We start from the raw sequence: 22525 nt of genomic DNA, 5'->3' as shown, positions 1-22525 counted from the left end.
TTATGAGGGATGAACAAGCCATCTGCATCCTTATCGTCAAATGTTATGTTGTCTCCTTCCAAGACTTGCCAAATACGCTTTATGTGGGTTACTAAGATCTTGGCTGTTACTTTTTGCTACCGTGTATGTAACTCTGTTGACCTCCTCACCCCCGGTTATAACATTCACCATCCATTTTGGCGATAGGGGTTTTGGTGGTTCTTGCATATTTTTCATATAAGACTGCTTTCCTTTCTCACTAAATAGGTCGGTGAGATAACCATTTTTAGTAAATAATCAACATTTACTTGTAGGAGTTTGCAATATGTTGTTTTGTGACCATGATTAGTATGGAATTCACACCAAAATTCCTGACTTCTTTTGTTGGGATCCGATCTCATCTCTTTTGACCATCGCACCTTATCTTCGATACCTCTAAAAACACAACTACTAGCTCGGAAGTACTGATGTTGAAATTATAATCTCCTATTTTATATAGGGAACTTTGATCATTGCTCCTCGTCATGTTCAGTTCCTTTCCAAATCGAGATGAAGAACTTGCCTCATTCAGCCTTGATCTCTGATCAAACCGTGCATGCTCTGGTTTTGATCTAAGATCTCGTCCCGCAGGTCCCATGTAAGGCTTGACCTATTTTTTTGGATCTCTTTTCTGATTCTGAGCATCTAGTCCTGAACCTCTCCTCCACCTTCGATTGGGACACCATATCTTCTTCTAATCGTAACTTTGTGTTGTACCTATTATAAACATCATTCCATGTAGTTGCAGGAAATTCCAGTAGGCTTTCCTTTAATATTCTCATGGCTTCTGAACTTTTCTCATTCAAGTTGATTGCAAATGCCATTGTTTCCCAATTATTAGATACATGAGGTAACATCACTCTTTCTCGCTGGAATTGATCCACAAATTCTCTGAGCAATTCTATACTCCCTTGTTTTACCTTGAAAATATCTTTCATTCTTTTCTCTACTTTTTGAGCTCCCAATTGTGCTTTTATGAATGATCTACAAGCTCAGCAAAAGAATCAATTGAATTTTCATGTAAGAGAGAATACCATGTTATTGCCCCTTTCGTAAGAGTTTCACAAATTTTCTTTACCAATACTGATTCAATTTCCTGCTTGGTTAAATCGTTTCCCTTGACTCCTATAGTAAATGCAGTAACGTGATCTCGCGGGTCAGTAGTCCCATCATACTTGGAAATATCGGGCATCTTGAACTTTTTCAGTATTGATAACGGCGCTGCACATGGCTTCCATGGTTGCTTTGAATACTTGTCGATATCCACTCCCTTAATCACAGGTGGTACTCCAGGTATCTGCTTGCTCGTTTTGTTCCTTGAATTGTTTCTGCAAGATCAGAACTAGATTTTGTAAAGTAGAATTATTTGTCGTACCTGACCCTCCGGCTCCAGAATTATTCGGTATTTCTCCACTTCTAGAGTTTTCAAGCCCAGAATGAGGGTTTTGCACAGTCGTGTTAACTGGTGGTGGAGCCTGAACAACACTCGGTAACCCACTTACAAAAGCACGTAAAGCTTTACCGATCCGTTGAGTAATAAATATCTTCAAGTTATCTTGCTCATTTGATTGTTCATTATTTTGTTGTCCAGCGTTACGATTAGCGGATCTAACAGGTACATTTTCTCGTGAACGCGGTGGAGTATGTGTGGGTGTGTGGTACGGAGGAGTCCTTTCATGTTATCCATATTCAACCTAAACAATTTTTGTGTCAGACCTAATTTGTTGCTAAAGACAAAATATGTAAATAAAAAGGTAAAAAGATTACTAGATTTCCCGGTGACGGAATCAATTTGTTTAACCAAAAAGAAAAATTGGTCAAAGCAAATAACAGAATAATATGGGTTTCTAATAATCAATTTTATTTCACTTTTCCTAGTATAGAAGAGTAAAAAATAATGGAAATAAAAATATATAAGAAAAAAGAAATCTTATTGATATTCGTAGCTTCCTTCCAAGAAGAGAGAACAAGATTCTTCAAATAGCAGAGTATAAAATTTAAGTAATTGATAGTATAATTTCGTGAATTCCTTGATGATCGTACAAAATATGATAAAGGGGTTTATATAAGTGTACAATATGTAATTACTTTGCCCTACTTAATTTTTGTTCGTTACTAATATTTATTACATTGATTGCTCGTTACTTGGGTAATTTGTAACGGTTATGATAATAACATTCAATTGCGTACAATCAGGGAATATGTCAATTTCTTTCCATATTCGTAGCTATTAAAAAACCTTCCTTCCTCGTGGTCTTTAATTATCCATCCCGCACCTATCTCTTCATTTCCGGTTGTCAAGTATAGTATCTTTCTAAAGCGATCAAGTGGTTGTTTTACTCATGCTTTCCATAACCTTCATTCTTCTTTATCACTTTGACTTTTATACCACATGTCAATATATCATTAGTCCATGTGGCTGTCACGACCCCAAAATCCCAACTAAGGTAGTCGTGATACACTTAGTATCTAAGACTAGGTAAGCCTAACATTCATGAATAACTTAACGCAATTTAATAGCTAAGATAATAAGATAATTTGATAAAACTCATAATAACTCCAAGCAGAATTGCTGTAACAAAATTTCCAAAACCGGTGGAATTGAGTCATAAGTTCTACAGGAATATACTGAGAAAATCTCTAGTACAACACTATCTAGATAAGAGTAAACAGTAGCAAAAATAAGGACAGAAGTTGACTCTGAGGCCTGCGAGCGCCGAGAAGGTATACCTTGAAGTCTCTGAACTGTATGGTCCACTCACTGATGCCTAACCTGAGTCGAAGTACCTGGATTTGCATAAAAATGTGCAGAAGCATAGTATAGCTACACCACAATAGTACCCAGAAAGTATCAAGCCTAACCTCGGTAGAGTAGTGACGAGGCCAAGTCAAAATACCTACTAGGATAAGGAAAACTGAATAAGTATAGTATAGTCTAATAATGAAAACGAGGAAATAGTGACAATAAATGAATACAATAAGGTAAGATAACAATTGAAATTAAAGCAATAAAGGCAACAAAGAGGGAACACATGATAAGAACATCAAGAAAACAATGCGGACAAATACAAGTGAGGTAAACAAAGAGATAACAACAAGAATCACAACCGAGGTACCGCCTCGTAACCTCATTTCACAATCACCATCACAATCTTTTCTTATACCGCTGTGTGAGCCTTACATTTAGATAGTTTTGAAAATATTTTTCCGAAATAGCTACACGCACTTTAGCCCACCTTATGTCGCTGCGTGGCTTCAAGTAATTCCCTTACAAGTAACACACACATAAATCTCATTATATTGTCGCATGCGCATCAATATCATAACACAATAATAATTCTCACCACAAATTCCCATATGCCACAACTTGCCAAAATCAACAATACCAAAGTTTCCACAACATATAGCCCACGGCTAAACCACAATGTGAACAAGAATCTCGATCATAACAAAATGAATGGGAATTTCTCCACAAGAAAATATATTTCATTAATCAACAACTTCAACTTCAATATGATAATAGCTTGCATAATTTCAACTTCAATAACTCAAAATGAAAGTATTTCCACGAAATAGCAATTTCCACCTTAAAGGTACAACGTAAGCTTAACAATAGAAGAGATGGTATGAAATAGTATCTACATCTAAATGCATGAATAACTCAGCACGGAAGGACATCATGAAATAACAACTCCAAATAAGAATAACTCGACAATAAAAGAGGTAACATGAAAATAAGAGTGATAACAAAGGCAATTAAAGTATATAAGAGCATGTTTGACAATAAGGGATAGAGCATGTGATAACAACATCAAGTAAAGTATGTAAGAGCAATTTAACAATGGAAGATGTAACATGATATTACAATTTCTAATTTAATGCATGAAAGAGTCTAAGAGTCTAGTCCGGTCAAAATACCACACATAAGTCCGTTTACACACTTGTCACCTTGTGTAAATGTCTTCCACATAACTCAAATAACATAAATCAACCCAGTTCTAAGGGGTAGTTTCTCCCACACAAAGTTAGGCAAGATACTTACCTCAAACAAGCTAAATCAACCCACTAGTAAGCCTTTCCCATAAAATTCCCACTCCGGACGGTTTGAATCTAGCCAAAATAACTTAATACTATAAATACAAACCATAGAAAATGATTCCGGATAATAAAGTTGCAATCTTGAAAGAAAATTAAAAAGTCAACTTAAAAAGTCAACCTCGGTCCCGTACCTTGGAACCTGACCAAACTCACAAAATCCGAACACTCATTCTGATACGAGTCCAACCATACTAAAATTATCCAATCCCGACCTCGAATAGACCTTCAACTCATCATTTTATATTTTAGAAAGTTTTTACAAAAATCCTCAATTTCTACAATTCAAATCACTAATTTAATGATAAAAACAAATATGGAATTATGAAATATAACCAAATCCGAGTCAAGAATACTTACCCCGATCCAATACTTGAAAATCCCCTAAAATATCTCCCAAAACCGAGCTCTCTAACTCAAAATATGGCTAATGAGATAAAACCCTCGATTTATGAGATAAACTCAAAATATGGCTATTTCTGACATCGATTTCCGCATTTGCGGTTATATAGTCGCATCTGGTCTCAGCATCTGCGGAAAAACCATCGCATATCACTAAGGCTCAGTAAATATCTTGTCACGACCCAAAATCCCGCCTTAGGCGTCATGATGGCACCTAGTACTTACAACAATTAAGCCAGTTTAGCAATTTAAAATAGAGTTTAATATAAAAACCGAAATAAAGGTGGAACAAGCCTACGCGGCAATAATCACAACAACCTCCCAAGACTAGGTAATACAGAGTCATGAACTCTAGCTGAATACATAAAAATATCTCAAAAATCAAAATACAATATAGTTCTGATAACAGACTGATAGTACAATAAAAAGGGAAAGGACTCCAAGGGTCTGCGACGACCAAGCAGCTCTACCTTGAATCCTCACGATCAAGAAGCTAACTCTGCCTGAGTCCGATATCTCCAATACCTGGATCTCATTAAAATTATGTAGAAGTGTAGTATGGGTACACCACGGTCGGTACCCAGTAAGTATCAAGACTAACCTCGGTGGAGTAGTGATGAGGTACAAGTCAAGATACCTACTAGTCAAAATAACCTCTGCAGTATAGAAGTATAAAGCTAATAATGAAAGCATGAATCAGTAAATGGCAACAAGAATCAACATGTGATATATACAGTAAAGTAATAAGAACATTGTTAAAGTACCATTGATACCAAATAAGGAAAATAAATAATAACCAATTAATCAAGTTGTTCTAACATAAGTCACACAACGAAATTACTGCGAGATATCTCATCTCATAATCACATGTTACGAGTCCCAAATCACGAATCATACGCTCACGACACCTTGTGCCCACATTTTCAATCACCACCGTACGGACAACTCACGTGACAATATCTCAATCCGCCTAGCATGGCTACAGGCTCACAATCACAATGGAAGCATATAGTACAAGAATACATGGCATGATCAATGAATGTCAAGTTTCATACTCCTGAATTGGTGTAAGTGGCATGCTACAGTGTATGCTTGTGCGAGTGTACTATCACAGTCCAAGTCAACAAGTAATATCAAAGACATTGAGTAGCTCTTTGAAAGCAACACAACAAGTCACGTAAGATGCATGACCTACACAAGGAAAATCACACCATCACACGAATATCACCAACATAATACCCCAGGCCATCACATATCATCCCTGACATATCCACCCTTATCTCTTCGTATTGATAACATTATAATAGCCACCCTTATCGCTCCGCCCAGACATTTAACATAATAGCCACTCATATCACTCTAATAGCCACCCGTATCACTCCGCCCTGACGATAATACAATAGCAACATGTATAGCTCCGCCCAATCATCAACAATGAAATGCCACCCTTATGCTCCATATAAAGACAATAGTGAGATGCCATCCTTATGCTCTGTATAACAACAATCAATCCACACAACCAATTCACATGTGCTAAAATCACAACAACACGACATATCAATGCGTACCACAAGTGTCCATCTCTTAACAGCAACAATACCAATATCATCACATCACATGGCCTACGGCTCAAACACAATATGTACAAAATCTCAAGAACAACAAAATGAACAGGAAAAATAACTCAACAATGAACAATACCCCATTAAACAACAACTCCAACTAAAATAGATTAATGACTTTCAATAACTTCAACTTCAATTAATTGCTTAAGAATAAACTCAATAATGAAGGTATTTCCATGAAATGGCAAACTTCGAGTTCTAGTGTGTGAAATAAGCTAACAATGAAAGAGATGGCACGAACGAGCAACTACGTCTAAATGCATGAGAATAACCCGAAAACGAAAGGATGTCATGTAACAACAATTTTAATTAAGAATAACTCAATAATAAAAGAGGTCACACTACAATAAAAGAGGTAACAACTGCAAAGAAAGCATAAAAGAGTAGACTTGACAAGTAAAGGATATGACATATGCGACTTGACAAGTAAAGGATATGGCATGTGCTAACAACTTCAAATAAAGCATGTGAGAGTAAACATGACAAATAAAAGATATAACATGTGCTAACGATTTCAAATAAATACATGAAAGAAGCCTAAGAGTCTAAACCGGTCAATTTCCATATATAAGCCCGAGTACGCACTCGTCACCCTGCGTACTCGTCTTTCACATAATTCAAATAACACAATCAACCCAAATCCTAAGGGGTAGTTCCCCCACACAAAGTTAGGCAAGATACTTACCTCAAAGAAGCTATATCAATACTCTAAAATGACCTTCTCGTGTGAAACAACCTCCGGACGGCTCGAATCTAGCCAAAATAACTCAATATCATAAATAAAAGCTATAGGAAATAATTCCGGATAATAAAGATTCGATCTTAAATGAAAACTATAAATTCAACCCCGGGCCCATACCTTGAAACCCGACAAAACTCACAAAATCCGAATACTCATTCCGATACGAGTCTAACCATACCAAAATTATCCAATTCCAATATCATATCGACCTTCAAATCATCATTTTATATTTTAGAAAGTTTTTACAAAAATACCTAATTTCTCCAATTCAAATCACTAATTTAATGATAAAAACAAAAATAGAATCATGAAATATAACCAAATCCGGGTCAAGAATATTTACTCCAATACAAATGATAAAAATCCCCTCCAAAATCGCCCAAATCCGAGCTCTCTAACTCAAAAAGTGATAAAATAACAAAAGTCCTCGAAATAGAGTATTATATAATCACTGGTCAACGATACTCTTCACGAACGCAGAAAACCACTCGCGTTCGCGATGCATAATTTCCACAGCCCAAAATTAACACTACGCATTTGCGTCAAAGATTCGTGAACGCAATGAACACAGCTTCCAGAACTACGCGAACGCGGAAGCAAACACGCAACTGCGAAGAGGAAAATCAGGGACCTGCCAAATCTAGCCCAACACAATGCGAACGCAAAGAACCAAGTCCGAACGCGAAGAAGACCAGCCCAGACCCTACATTGTCACGTCCCGAATCATGGCCTGAGCGTAACACGACACTCGGTGCTTGACTACATGTGACCGAGCGAACTAACTGTATGGCTGGATCAACATATGGTATAACTGTAAGCTAGATGTAAATATACAACATGATGATCTAATAAAGAGTCTGACTGAAATATCATAGATGCGGAAAAATACTGAAAGGTTTGCAAGTGTAAATGAGTAGCGACAAGGCTAACACATAAAAGTCTGCTAACATCTGACTGACTGAACTATAGTCTACAAAGCCTCTAAGAGTACAGAAATGCTAACTGTTTACCGGGACAAAGATCCCCGACATACCTTACTAACTGAAATACTATAAGGACTAGAGATTAAAAAAAAGGGATAATGCCCCGAAAGACTGGGGCTAACCAATAGCTGATATGAGATGTCCTAGCAAGCAGAGTCGTTAACCTGTAAATCATTACCTGCATCTCGAGATGCAGGCCCCGGGCAAAAAAGGACGCCAGTATATTTGAATTGCACTGGTATGTAAAACAACTGAAAGAAAGAACTATACATACTGAAACTGATAACTGATAACCGAACTAAACATAGGAAGTAAGGTTATGAATACTCCCTCTTCTGAATGATGAACCAACTATTTATCTGAATAATTAAACTGCGGCCTCGGGCCCAATATATATATATATATAAATATATGTGCACAAACTGCGGCCTCGGGCCCAAGTATACGTATATATAACTGCGGTCTTAGGCCCAAATATAGGTGTTCAACATTCAGGAATTTAGAATCAGGAACTGAGAATCATACTGTAATACATGATACTGAAATACTGAACCATACTGAGTTACATGATACTGGAATACTGAATAGGACTAGATTGAGATGTGCATTCATAAAAAGTTGACTTGTCATAACTGAAACTCATAGAATAATGAATGATTATGAAACTATGCAATCTAGAGAATAGAAGTTCTATGACTATTCATGGAACTAAGGCATAATTACTTTCTGAGAAAACTAGTAATAGTCATAATGAATGGGACGCAGGGAGAATCATACACATTCCCAAATGTAAAGAAAATTAACCTCACATACCTTAGTTATGGCCCTTTTTAAGTGTATCAAGATGTTCATCGCCTCTTTCAATGATAATCTACGTCAATACATATATCAAGAGGAACCAATATTAGCACTAATGCTCCTATTTTACTAACTTAGGAATTTTATCAAACACCTTATGGTTGTAAAGCCTCATCGCCCTAAGGAATTGGTCTTTTCTTCACCAAGTTCTCATTCTACTACTTCTAGGTGATTCTACAATTCCAAATAGATGTAACTAACACCATTTCTCATCACCCAAATATTTACAATATTCATAATTCAACAATCCAAAACCCTAGCATAGTTCTTATGCTTCTCTTTATCAAACCCATTTACTATTCTCCCAGAAACTCATCAATTCCTAGTTATAAATGATTAGGGGGTAGAAGCATGACCTTTTCAAAGTTCACTCCTCTTGAGTTTGATTTCTAGGGTTTCCTTTCTCAACAATGGTGTCTCGATCGAATATCTAATAAGTAGAAGGATTTGCCCATGTTAATAAAGTATTGGAGAATTGAAATTAACGTAGGATCATCGTAAGGACTTACCTTGGATGATAGAGGGACCTTGGGGAAGTTAGGTTCTTGAGAGCTCCCCTTTCTAGAGTGGGTTTTGTGTATGGGGTATGGGGGAACGAGGTAGTGCTTTTAAGTAAGTAAACACGTCCCACAATTGAGAAGGAAAATACAAATAGCTAAAATAAACATCGTCGGCGCGAGGCACCATCAGGGGCGCCAAAATAATTGTGCAAGGTGCCATAGCAGGCGCCAAAACTACAATGCCTTGCACTGTTTAGGGCGCTGAGGACGATGCCCTGGACAGTGCCTTGCACTGTCTGGGGCGCTGAAGTTACAGTGCCTTGCACTATCAGGGGCACTGAAGACGAACCTCCCATTAACTTAGTCGATTCTATTGAATTTTATGCACCTTACTCTCGATCTTGATTCTAAAACAATTGTTTCCACCAATACTCATCTCGATAGGACTTCACATGTCTAAAAGGTCACATTAATACTCATTTAACGCATCCACAACTAATATGGATTTATGGGATGTTACATTATCTCCCCCTTGGGATCATTCGTCCTCGAATGATTGTCCTGGTTGTAGCTACGACTAACTCTGGACGTTAAGCAGAACCGATTGAAACATGTGAACACTGAAATGCCACGAACATATGCATACTAAACTGAATGAATACACGATTACTGAAATGATGAGATACTGAACTGAATAGGTACTAAACTGAATGGCTACTAAACTGACTGAATACTGGAAGACATAGAGATTGTAATATGAGGTCTGAATGAGAAGGTTAGTTACCTTCTACATTTTCCGCTTGCACTTCAAATAGATGGGGATATCTGGACTTCATGTCCTCTTCGGCTTCCCACGTAGCCTCTTTAACCTTTTGATTCCTCCCAAGCACTTTCACTAAAGCAATTTCCTTAGTTCTGAGCTTTCGGATTTGACGATCAAGGATAGCCACTGGAATTTCTTCGTAAGTTAGGCTATTTTTCACTCCTATAATCTCTGTAGGAACCACAAGAGAAGTGTTACACTCCGCAGTATTACAATGATGTTACACCCCGTAGTGTTGTACGTTGGATTTGTCGTAAGATAATTGACATCGGCTCAAGGACAAGATTATCTTGAGATTATGAATATTATGCTATTTCAAACAAGTGATAAGTAAATTCGTGAAGGTAAGAGGGTAAATGAATCAAAGAAAATGAGTTCCGTTGAAGGTTGACAATTTGGGATAAAATTCGGTCTGAGCTATAATACCCGGTATTTATGGACTAGTGCCATACAAGGTACCACATGACCATGATAGTAAGGTGTATAAAGTATGTTAAGAATGATTAGTATTTTAAGAAATTTGAGATAATTCTTAATTATTTGGATAATTGGATAATTATTGATTTTTAGTGGGAGATTAACTAATTAATTAAGCATCTTTGGATAAGGTTTACTGAACCTCACGTGGCAGCAAATGCCTTAGGTAATAGTGACTCTTAGTTGATTAGATTAGGTGGCATAATTAGGGGCCTTTAGGAAAAACTTAGCCACAAAAGTGGGGCCCACAAACCAACAATTTTAAGAGATGTCCTTACCTCATTAAGGTTTGATGCTAAGCTTGCTAAGTAACGAATGAGACTCAAATAATTCATTTGAAACTTCACAATGCTATAGCAGAGTGAATTTGCAAATTCCAAGGGAACCCGGTACAATCTTTCTCAAGAATATCATACGGATTTTTCCCTACTTCGATCTCACCGTTACGTATTTTATCGCGATTGATGTGTGTTAGAGGGATTGTCAAGAGAATCGGCTCAGGTATGTTAAGGCTATCCCTTCTTTCATTTTGGCATGATCCATATGATACAAAAAAAATGAGCAAACGCACAACTTTCACAAATGACTATATTCTTAGAAGTACTAGTGATGCCTATGTTCTTGATTTTCCATGTGCCTTATTATTATATCGTCTGTTCATGGGTCTTAAAAAAATACGTAGTTGATAAAATTTATGTTACATCCCGTATTTTCGTATATTAAAGTTTTATCATAAGCTAATCGATGCAAGCTCGGGAATGAGATTATTTGAGATTATAAGTATTACGCTATTTCAAATAAGTAATAAGTAAATTCGTGAATGAGAGGGTAAGCGAATCGAAGAAAATGAGTTCCGTCGGAGTTTGAAAATTTGGGGATAAAATATGGTCCAAGCTATAATAGCCGGTATTTATGGACTAGTGTCATACAAGGTACCACATGACCATGATAGTAAGGTGTATAAAGTATATTAAAAGTGAGTATTATTCTAAGTAATTTGGGATAATTCTTAATTATGTGGATAATCGGATAATTATTGATTTTTGGTGGGAGATTAACTAATTAATTAAGCATATTTGGATAAGATTAAGTACTCCTCAACGTGGCAGCAAGACATATCAATCAAGTGACTCCTTAATCACATTGCTAGGTGGCACACTTTGGGAATCAAGTGGGGCCCATAGCCACATTGATAAAAGGCTTTCCAAATCCATTTAATTGAGATGCTTATGACTAAAATTAAGGATCTCTTCAACAAGCAACGTGAACTAAGAGTGATTTGCTTACAAATTTTCATTACAATATTCATTATTCATTAAGAGTGAGATCTTATGTTTTCAAAGCTAACGGATGAAAGCCACAAAGAGAATGATTATGAAATCATATAATTCCATTCTTTAAATAGTGTTAACATGATGTCCATGGATGTAGCAGCAACCTAATTTTGAATTATGTAATAGCAACGTGACTTACAATTCTAAGGGAATACGGTACACTATTTCTCAAGAATATCATATAGATTTTTCCCTTCTTTGATCCGTCGTTACGTGTTTTTCACAAAGGACGTGTGTTAGAGGGATTGTCAAGAGAATCGGTTCAGGTATGTTAAGGCTATCCCTTCTTTCTTTTTGGCATGATCCAAATGATACAAATGAAACTAGCAAAATATGCAACTTTCATAAATGACTCTATTCATAGAAATACTATGGGTGTCTATATTCTTGATTTCCCATGTGTCTTATTATTCTATCATCTGTTCATGGGTCTCAGAAAATACATAAATTGATAAAGTTTATTTCATGATATTAATCAAAGGCATAATGGTCCTATGACGTTCCGAGAGATTTTATTGACGTATTTCATATGCATTTCATTCATTTATACATGTACATTGACCCATGACTAGATGGCGTTATATACGCGTATATTATATGTATATGGGATATGGAAAAAGGTTATGGCACTATATACGCACCACCACCTGATCAGCTGGTATACGTTGATGATTTGCCCACAGTGGCCGAGAAGATATGATGGGATGCCCTCAAAGGATTGGTGATGTTATGAATGCATATACCTAAGCATGGTATGACATTTATATGCATATGCATGACATTGTAAATATTAATGATTCACATAGTTGTTCAGACTTACATGTTGAGTTTTTTACTCCATGTTTCTCTCATGTCTATTATTTACTGATTTTCATTCATTACATACTCGGTACATTATTTGTACTGACGTCCCTTTTGCCTGGGGACGCTGCGTTTCATGCCCGCATGTCCCGATAGACAGATCGAGAGTCCTCCAAGTAGGCTAGCAGCTCAGCGGAAGATGTTGGTGCGCTCCATTTGCTCTGGAGTTGCTTGTTTGGTCAGTATGATTTAGACGTATATTGTTTGGTATGGCGGGGCCCTGTCCCGACCTTTATGATAAATATGTACTCTTAGAGGCTTGTAGACAGATGTCATATATACGGATACTTGTATGGCCTTGCCGGCCTATATTTTAAGTATATAATGGATGACATTGGCCTTATAGGCCTGTATGTCACATGTATGAGTTTCTATATCAGGTTGGGTTGTTCTATGTCGGGTATTCCCTGATGTTTACTCTGGTTATCTCATGACGCCCCTTCTGGCCCACTTACCTATGATGATGTAATATGAAAGATACGTTACATTGGTACTCGATTGAGTAAGGTACTGGGTGCCCGTCGCGGCCCGTCGGTTTGGGTTGTGACAATTTATATGAAGGCATATTGATCTTATGACATACCGAGAAGTCTTATAAACTTACTTCTTATGCATTTCATTCATTTATACATGTACAATGACCCATGACCAGATGGCGTTATATACGCGTATATTATATGTATATGGGATATGGGAAAATATTACGGCATTATATACGTACCACCACCTGATCAGCTGGTATACGTTGATGATTTGCCCACAGTGGTTGAGATGATATGATGGGATGATCTCCGAGGCTTTATGATGTTATGTACGCATACACCTATACCTGGTATGACATTTATACGCATATGCATGACATTATAGGTATGAAATGATTCACAGAGCTATTCAGACTTACATGTTTAGTCTTTTACTCCATGTTTTATTCTAGTTATCCCACGGTAGCCTTTCCATCTCATTTACCTATAATAGTATGATACGGAAATATACGTTACGTTGGTACTCGGTTGAGTAAGTTACCGGGTGCCCGTCGCGGCCCATCGGTTTGGGTCGTGACAAGAAGGGTCTCCCATGAATTTCCTTAACATAGACACGTGAAACACTAGGTGTACAGCAGCTAATTCTTGTGGAAATTCTAAATCATAAGCCACCTTCCCGATCCTTCGCAGGATTCTATATGGCCCAATATAGCGGGGACTAAGTTTCCGCTTCTTCACAAATCTCATAACGCCTTTCATAGGCGAAACTTTCAAAAACACCCAATCATCCACTTGGAACTCTAAGTCTCTACACCGCACGTCCGAATAGGACTTTTGGCGACTCTGAGCCGTCTTTAAATGCTCTTGATTCAACTTGACTTTGTCCATCATGTGATAGACCAAATCGGATCCTAACAACTCCGCTTCGCCAACTTCGAACCAACTAATTGGTGATCTACACCTTCACCCATACAGAGCTTCCTACGGTGCCATATTTATACTAGAGTGGTAGCTGTTATTATAAGCAAACTTAATGAGAGGTAGATGATCATCCCAATTACCTTTAAAATCAATAACACGCGCCCTCAACATATCCTCAAGAGTCTGAATGGTGCGGTCTGCTTGGACATCTAATCTGAGGATGAAAAGTTGTGCTGAGGTTCTCACTTGTGCCCAATCCTTTCTTAAAGGATTTCCAAAAGTTCGCTGTGAACTGAGCACTACGATCTGATATGATGGATAAAGGAGTTCCATGCAGTCGGACAATTTCCTGGATATACAACTTGACATAATCCTCTGCTGAATCTATAGCCTTCACTGGCAAGAAGTGAGCTGACTTGGTCAGTCAGTCTACAATCACCAAATTGAATCATGCTTCCAAAATGAGCGAGGTAAGCCTGTTATGAAGTCCATATTTATCATCTCCCATTTCCAAACGGGAATTTCTATACTCTGAGCCAAACCACCAGGCTTCTGGTGTTCGGCATTTACCTGTTAATAATTTGGACACTTTGCCACAAAATCTGCTACATTTTGTTTCATGTCACTCCACCAATGGATCTCCTTAAGATCGTGATACATATTTGGGGAACCTGGGTGAATAGAATACCTGGAATTTTGGGCTTCTGACATAATTTGCTCTCTGAGCCCATCTATGTCTGGAACGCATAGTCTGCCTCTATATCTCAAAGTACCATAATGTTTCCCTTGTTCAAAAGCTGTAGTCTTGTGTTTGTGAACCCCTTCCCCTCCTTCAGCTGCAATAAGTAGGGATCACTGAACTATTTTTCCTTCACATCGGCTACTAAGGAGGATTCAGCCATGTTCCGAAGAACAACAGAACCATCTTCGGAGTCCAAAAGTCGAACTCCTAGACTTGCTAGTTGGTGGACTTCCTTCATCATAGTTCTATTATTTTCTTCAACATGATCTAAGCTTCCATAGAACGCTGACTAAGAGCATCGGCTATGACATTTGCTTTCCCGAGATGATAGAGAATATCAACATCATAATCCTTGAGCAATTCGAGCCACCTCCTCTGACGAAGATTCAATTCTCTTTGCTTGAAGATGTATGGTAGACTCTTATGATCTGTGAAAATATCAACATGCACTCCATAAAAATAATGGCACCAGATCTTTAGCACAAATATCACCACAGCTAACTCAAGATCATGTGTCGGATAATTCTTCTCGTGAGCCTTGAGTTGTTTCGATGCGTAGGCTATGACTTTACCATGCTGCATTAACACACACCCAAGACCAACCCCTGAAGCGTCACAATAAACCATGAACCCTTCGGTTCCTTTCGGTAGTGTCAAAACTGGTGCTGAAGTCAACCTTTTCTTTAACTCCTCAAAACTTTTCTCGCAAGCATCTGACCACTGAAACTTGACCTTCTTCTGAGTCAATCTAGTCAAAGGGGACGAGATAGAAAAATATCCCTCTACAAAATGCCTGTAATATCCTGCTAGACCCAAGAAACTTCTTATATCAGATACTGAGGTGGGTCGAAGCTAATTCTTCACTACCTCTATTTTCTGAATGTCCACCTTCACGCCTTCGCCTAAGATGACATGGCCTAAAAATGCTACTAATTTTAACCAAAATTCACACTTAGAAATTTCGCATATTGCTTGTGATCATGTAGTGTCTGCAACACAATTCTGAGATGTTCTACATGGTCCATCTCTCTACGGGAATAAATCAAGATGTCATCAATAAACACAATAACGAACAAATCAAGATAAGGCACTAAGACCCTATTCATAAGGTCCATGAAAGTTGTTGGTGCATTCGCTAAACCAAACGACATTAACAAAAATTTGAAATGCCCGTAACGAGTCGTGAAAGCTGTTTTAGGAATATCACTTTCCTTAACCTTCAACTTATTGTACCCTGATCTGAGGTCAATCTTTAAATAACACTGGGTACCCTAAAGTTGATCGAATAGATCATCTATTATGGGAGGAGGGTACTTGTTCTTGATGGTGACTTTATTCAACTGTCGATAGTCAATGTACATGCGCAAAGACCCATCCTTCTTTCGGACAAACAAGACCGAAGTGCCCCAAGGTGAGACACTTGGCCTTATAAATCCCTTATCTAGAAGATCTTTCAATTGGACTTTTAGCTCTTTCAAGTCTGCTGGATCCATCCTATAAGGTGGAATAGATATCAGCTTAGTGACGGGGAGTAGATCAATTCTAAAGTCAATCTCTCTATCGGGAGGGACTCCGGGAAGATCTTCGGGAAACACTTCTGGGAACTCATTTACAATTAGCACTGACTGGAGAGTGGGAATCTGAGCATCTACATCCCTAACTCGAACCAGGTGATAGATATACCATTTGGAATCATCTTTCTAGCTTTAAGGTAGGAAATAAACCTACACCTTGGTGCTACTACAACACCCTTCCATTCTAAGACCGGTTCACCAGGAAATTCGAAACTTAATATTTTGGTTCTACAACCCACCGTGGCATAACAGGACTCTAACCAATTCATGCCCATGATTACATCGAAGTCAACCATCTCCAACTCTACTAAGTCTGCTACAGTAAGGCGATGATACACTTTGCCTGGACACCCCCTATAGATACGTCTAGCTATAACTGATTCTCCAACGGGAGTGGACACTTCAAAGGGTTCACACAACTTTTCTGGTTCTATACCAAATTTCTTATCAATATATGGGGTTACATAAGATAGGGTGGATCCCGGATACATAAGAGCATAAACATCAAAGGTGAAGACTGTTAGCATACCTGTGATAACATCTCCACGAGCCTCTGTATCCTGACGGCCTGCCAGCGCATACAAGCGGTTCCAACCACCACCTGTATTATTGGACTTTGCTGCACTACGCACTTGTTAGGCCTGAGAGTTATGAGGGGCTGCTAAATTAGTGGACTGAGCTACATTGCCTCCATTGTTTTGCTTTGCTGATGGACAATCCCTCAAGAAGTGGCTCTGCTGACCGCACCCAAAGCAACCATTTATGCCCGAACGACACAACCCCGGGTGCCACTTACCACACGTGTTGCAAATAGGGTAACCAGGGACTTTGTATCCCATACTAGCCTGTGACTGTGAGTCTGCTGCTCTGAAATTCTAGTTTTTCTTGTTAAACTTGGACCTCTGAACTGGTGCACTAGCTGAAGATGGAACATGTCTTGATTTTGGTTTCCTAAAGAACTAACGATTACCACCTCCTTGAGATCTCCCATGGCTGAAGTTTCCTGCAGACTTAGCTCTCTTGCTGAATTCCCTATCCCTCTCTCTATGTAGCCGCACTTCTTCCTTCAACGTGTCTTCGTTCCCTTGAACAAAGGCCACCATTTTAGTAATGGTCATGTCATTGTTCTGAGCAGCTATATTAGCATCAGTAAACAAGTCATCTGAAAGTCCCAAAACAAACCCCCTAACTCTGGCCTTCATATCACATACCATTTGTGGAGCATACTTGGCCAAAGAGACGAACTTGAGATAGTACTCATTCACACTCATGTCATTTTGTTTGAGTCTCTCAAACTCTAAAGCCTTAGCTTCCAAGACCTCAATCGGTAGAAAATGTTCAAGAAAGGCATCTGCAAACTCCTTCCAATTGCAGGAGCCGCATCCTTCCCTCGGGACTCTTCCTATGTTTCATACAAGGTGTTGGCAACATCCTTCAACTGGTACACAGCAAGCTCTGCTGCCTCAGTGTCTGTAGCATGCATCACTCGAAATATATTCTGAACATCATCAATGAAATTTTGTGGATCCTCATCCTTTTGGACCTTGTGAAGACTGGAGTTTTCATGTTGAGGAATTCCCTGGACCTGGAACTACCCATCTTATCAACAACACTTGTCCCTTGTCTTTGAGCCAGAGTAGGAACAATTTGGGTGAGCAACTGGATAGCTCTCCTGACATCCATGTATGAAGCATTGGGCACTGAGCCTGTTGCAACTCCCTGGGCCGGAGTGACCTCCTCCTGAGCAGCATTAGCCGTAGCCCCCTGGCTAGTTGTTGAGGCCCTCGTGGTGTACTTTCTTTTTGCAAGCATTTTCTAAAATACATAATTCGTATGAGTTAGAAGGATTCCTAAAAGCATAGCTCTAACTGCACGATCTAGAGTATGAAATAAATGAAACAATCCTAAATGTCTTGGTGGTCAACTATTTACATGTGTGGAGCGCAAACACGCATAAAAGTGACCCCACTGGACACGGCTTCATAGACTCCCTAGGACTCTTGAACCTAGGCTCTGATACCAAGCTTTGTCATACCCCGAACCATAGCCTAGGCATAAAACGACACTCAGTGCCTGACTGCATGTGACCGAGCGAACCAACTGTATGACTGGATCAACATGTGGTATAACTGAACTATAGTCTACGAAGCCTCTAAGAGTACCAAAATGCTAACTGTTTACCGGGACAAGGTCCCCGGCATATCTTACTAACTGAAATACTATAAAGACTCAAGACTAAAAAAATGGATAATGCCCCGAAAGACTGGGGCTCACCAATAGCTGATACGAGATGTCCTAGCAAGCAGAGTCGTTAACCTGTAAATCGTTACCTGCATCGCGAGATGCAGGCCCCGGGCAAAAAGGGACGCCAGTACATTTGAATTGCACTGGTATGTAAAATAACTGAAAGAAAGAACTATACATACTGAAAATGAAAATGATAACTGATAACCGAACTAAACATAGGAAGTAAGGTTATGAATACTCCTTATTCTGAATGATGAATCAACTATTTATCTGAATAATTAAACTGCGGCCTCAGGCCCAATATATATATATAAATATATGTGCACAAACTGCGGCCTCGGGCCCAAGTATACGTATACATAACTGCGGCCTCAGGCCCAAATACAGGTGTTCAACATTCAGGAATTTAGAATCAGGAACTGAGAATCATACTGCAATACATGATACTGAAATACTGAACCATACTGAGTTACATGATACTGGAATACTGAACCATACTGAGTTACATGATACTGGAATACTGAATAGGACTAAATTAAGATGTGTATTCATAAAAAGTTGACTTGTCATAACTGAAACTCATAGAATAATGAATCTCATAGAATAATGAATGATTATGAAACTATTCCATCTAGAGAATAAAAGTTCTACGACTATTCATGGAACTAAGGCATAATTACTTTCTGAGGAAACTAGTAATAGTCATAATGAATGGGACGTAGGGAGAATCATAGACATTCCCAAACGTAAAGAGAGTTAGCCTCACATACCTTAGTTCTGGTCCTTTTTAAGAGTATCACGATGTTCGTCGCCTCTTTCAACGATAATCTACGTCAATATATATATATATATATATATATATATATATATATATATATATATATATATATATATATATATATATCAAGAGGAACCAATATTAGCACTAATGCTCCTGTTTTACTAACTTAGGAATTTTATCAAACACCTTATGGTTATAAAGTCTCATCGCCCTTAGTAATTGGTCTTTTCTTCACCAAGTTCTCATTCTACTACTTTTAGGTGATTCTACAATTCCAAATAGATGTAACTAACACCATTTCTCATCACCCAAATGTTAACAATATTCATAATTCAACAACCTAAAACCCTCGCATAGTTCTTATGGTTCTTTTTATCAAACCCATTTACTATTCTCCCAAAAACTCATCAATTCCTAGTTATAAATGATTAGAGGGTATAAGCATTACCTTTTCGAAGTTCACTCCTCTTGAGTTCCAGTTCTAGGGTTTTCTTTCTCAAGAATGGCGTCTCGATCAAATATCTAATGAGTGGAAGGATTTACCTATGTTAATAAGGTGTTGGAGAATTGAAATTAACGTAGGATCATCATTAGGGCTTACCTTGGATGATGGAGGGACCTTGGGGATGTTAGGTTCTTGAGAGCTCCCCTTTCTAGAGTAGGTTTTCATGTTTGGGGTGTGGGGGCTTTTAAATAAGTAAACACTTCCCAAAATTGAGAAGAAAAATAAAAATAGCTCGGATAAACTTCGTCGGCGCGAGGCACCATCAGGGGCGCCAAAATAACTGTGCAAGGCGCCATAGGAGGCGCCAAACTACAGTGCCTTGCACTGTCTGGGGCGCTGAGCACGATGCCCTGGGCAGTGCCTTGCACTGTCTGGGGCGCTGAAGTTGCAGTGCCTTGCACTGTCAGGGGCACTGAAGTTACAGTGCCTTGCACTGTCAGGGGCACTGAAGACGAATCTCCCATTAACTTAGTCGATTCTATTGAATATTATGCACCTCACTCTCGGTCTTGATTCTAAAACAATTGTTTCCACGCATACTCATCCCGATAGGACTTCACATGTCTAAAAAGTCACATTAATACTCATTTAACGCATCCACAACTAATCCGGATTTACTGGGTGTTACATACGCGAACGCGATCAGTTTACCGTGAACGCGATGAATAAAATCACCACCTCCAAAAATAATTTCTTGATCGTGTCCACTTTTTCGCGATCGCGAAGAACAATAAGGACATCAGCAAACAACAGAAACCAGCAACTCCAAACCAGTCTGAAATGATCTGAAACTACCCCGAATATCACCCGAGCCCCTCGGGACCCCGTCTGAACATACCAACAAGTTCCATTACATAACGCGGACCTGCTCGAGGCCTCAAATCGCACCAAAACTACGAATCGCACCTCAATTCAAGTATAATGAACTAAAGAACTTTCAACATCTACAACTCGCGCCAAATAATATCAAATCAACCCTGAATGAAATCAAATTTTGCATGTAAATCTCAAATGACACAACGGTGCTATACCAACTCCCAGAATCACAATCCGAACCCGATATCAACAAAGTCAACTCCCGGTCAAATCTCTCAACCTTCCAAACCTTCGACTTTCCAACTTTCGCCAAAATGTATCAAATCACCCTACGGGCCTCCAAATCCAAATTCAGACATGCGCATACATCCAAAATCACCATACAAAGCTATTGGAATCATCAAAACATCATTCCGGAGTCGTCTATACAAAAGTCAAACTCCGGTCAACTCTTACCACTTAAGCTTTTAAAACAAGAATCATTCTTCCAAATCAATCCTGAATCATCCGAAGACCGAACCTGACCACACATGCAAGTCATAATACACAATATGAAGCTACTCAAAACCTTAAGCCACCGAACGGGATGTTGATTCTCAAAAGGACTGGTCGGGTCGTTACATATCCGCTTCTGCGGTACAAATAACCTGTGCTTCCGCTTCTGCAGACCAAAAGCGCATCTGCAAGTCCCGCTTCTACGCAAAAACACCGCACCTGCGGTCCCCTGCCCAAGGTCAAAATTTTGCATCTGCGGAACAATTCTCGCTTCTGAGGTTGCGCATCTGCGAGCTCATGTTCGCACCTGCGGACACAGTTCACCATGCCAAACCTAGCTTTTGCGGCTCAGAGGCCGCTTCTGCAGTGCTGCACCTGCGGCCATACCATCGCAGGTGCGATTGCACCAGAACTCAACAGGCATAGAAAATCCTCCACGGCCAAAATGAATTCGGATTCCATCCGAATCACACCCGGAGCCCCCGGGACCCCGTCTGAACATACCATCAAGTCCCAACACACAACACATACCTATTCGAGGCCTTAAATCACATCAAATAACATCAAATTTACGAATCGCACCCCAATTCAAGCCTATTGAACCAATGAACATCTAACTTCTAAAACTAACATTGAATCATATCAAACCAACTCCGAATAAGCTCAAATTTTGCATGCAAGTCCCAAATGATCCAACGGACCTATACCAACTCCCAGAATCACAATCCGAGCCCGGTATCAATAAAGTCAACCCTCGGTCAAACCTATCAACCTTCCAAACTTTCAACTTTCCAACTTTCGCCCAAAAGCCTCAAACTTACCTATGGACCTCCAAATCAACATCCGAACACACGCCTAAGTCCAAAATTACCATACGAAGCTAATTGAATCATCAAAAGACCATTTCGGAGTCGTCTATATAAAAGTTAAACTCTGATCAACTCTTACCACTTAAGCTTCTAAAACAAGAATTATTCTTCCAAATCAATCCCGAATCGCCCGAAAATCAAAACCGGCTAACACGCAAGTCAAAATACATAACACGACGCTACTTAAGACCTTAAATCACCGAACGGAATACTAATGCTTAAAGCGACCGGTCGGATCATTACAGTGGCGAGTCTATTTTTTCGCCAATACATATATGTGCTTAGGCTTAGTCAACTGCTATATCAAAGTTGTCTATTAATTCCATCATGTTCATTTTCTCTTCTGTGATAACTAAGTGTTGTACATATTGCCAT

The sequence above is a fragment of the Nicotiana tomentosiformis genome, chromosome 10 (assembly GCF_000390325.3).
Source record: "Nicotiana tomentosiformis chromosome 10, ASM39032v3, whole genome shotgun sequence".
Classification (NCBI taxonomy): Eukaryota; Viridiplantae; Streptophyta; class Magnoliopsida; order Solanales; family Solanaceae; genus Nicotiana; species Nicotiana tomentosiformis.
This window is presented reverse-complemented; position numbering follows the sequence as displayed.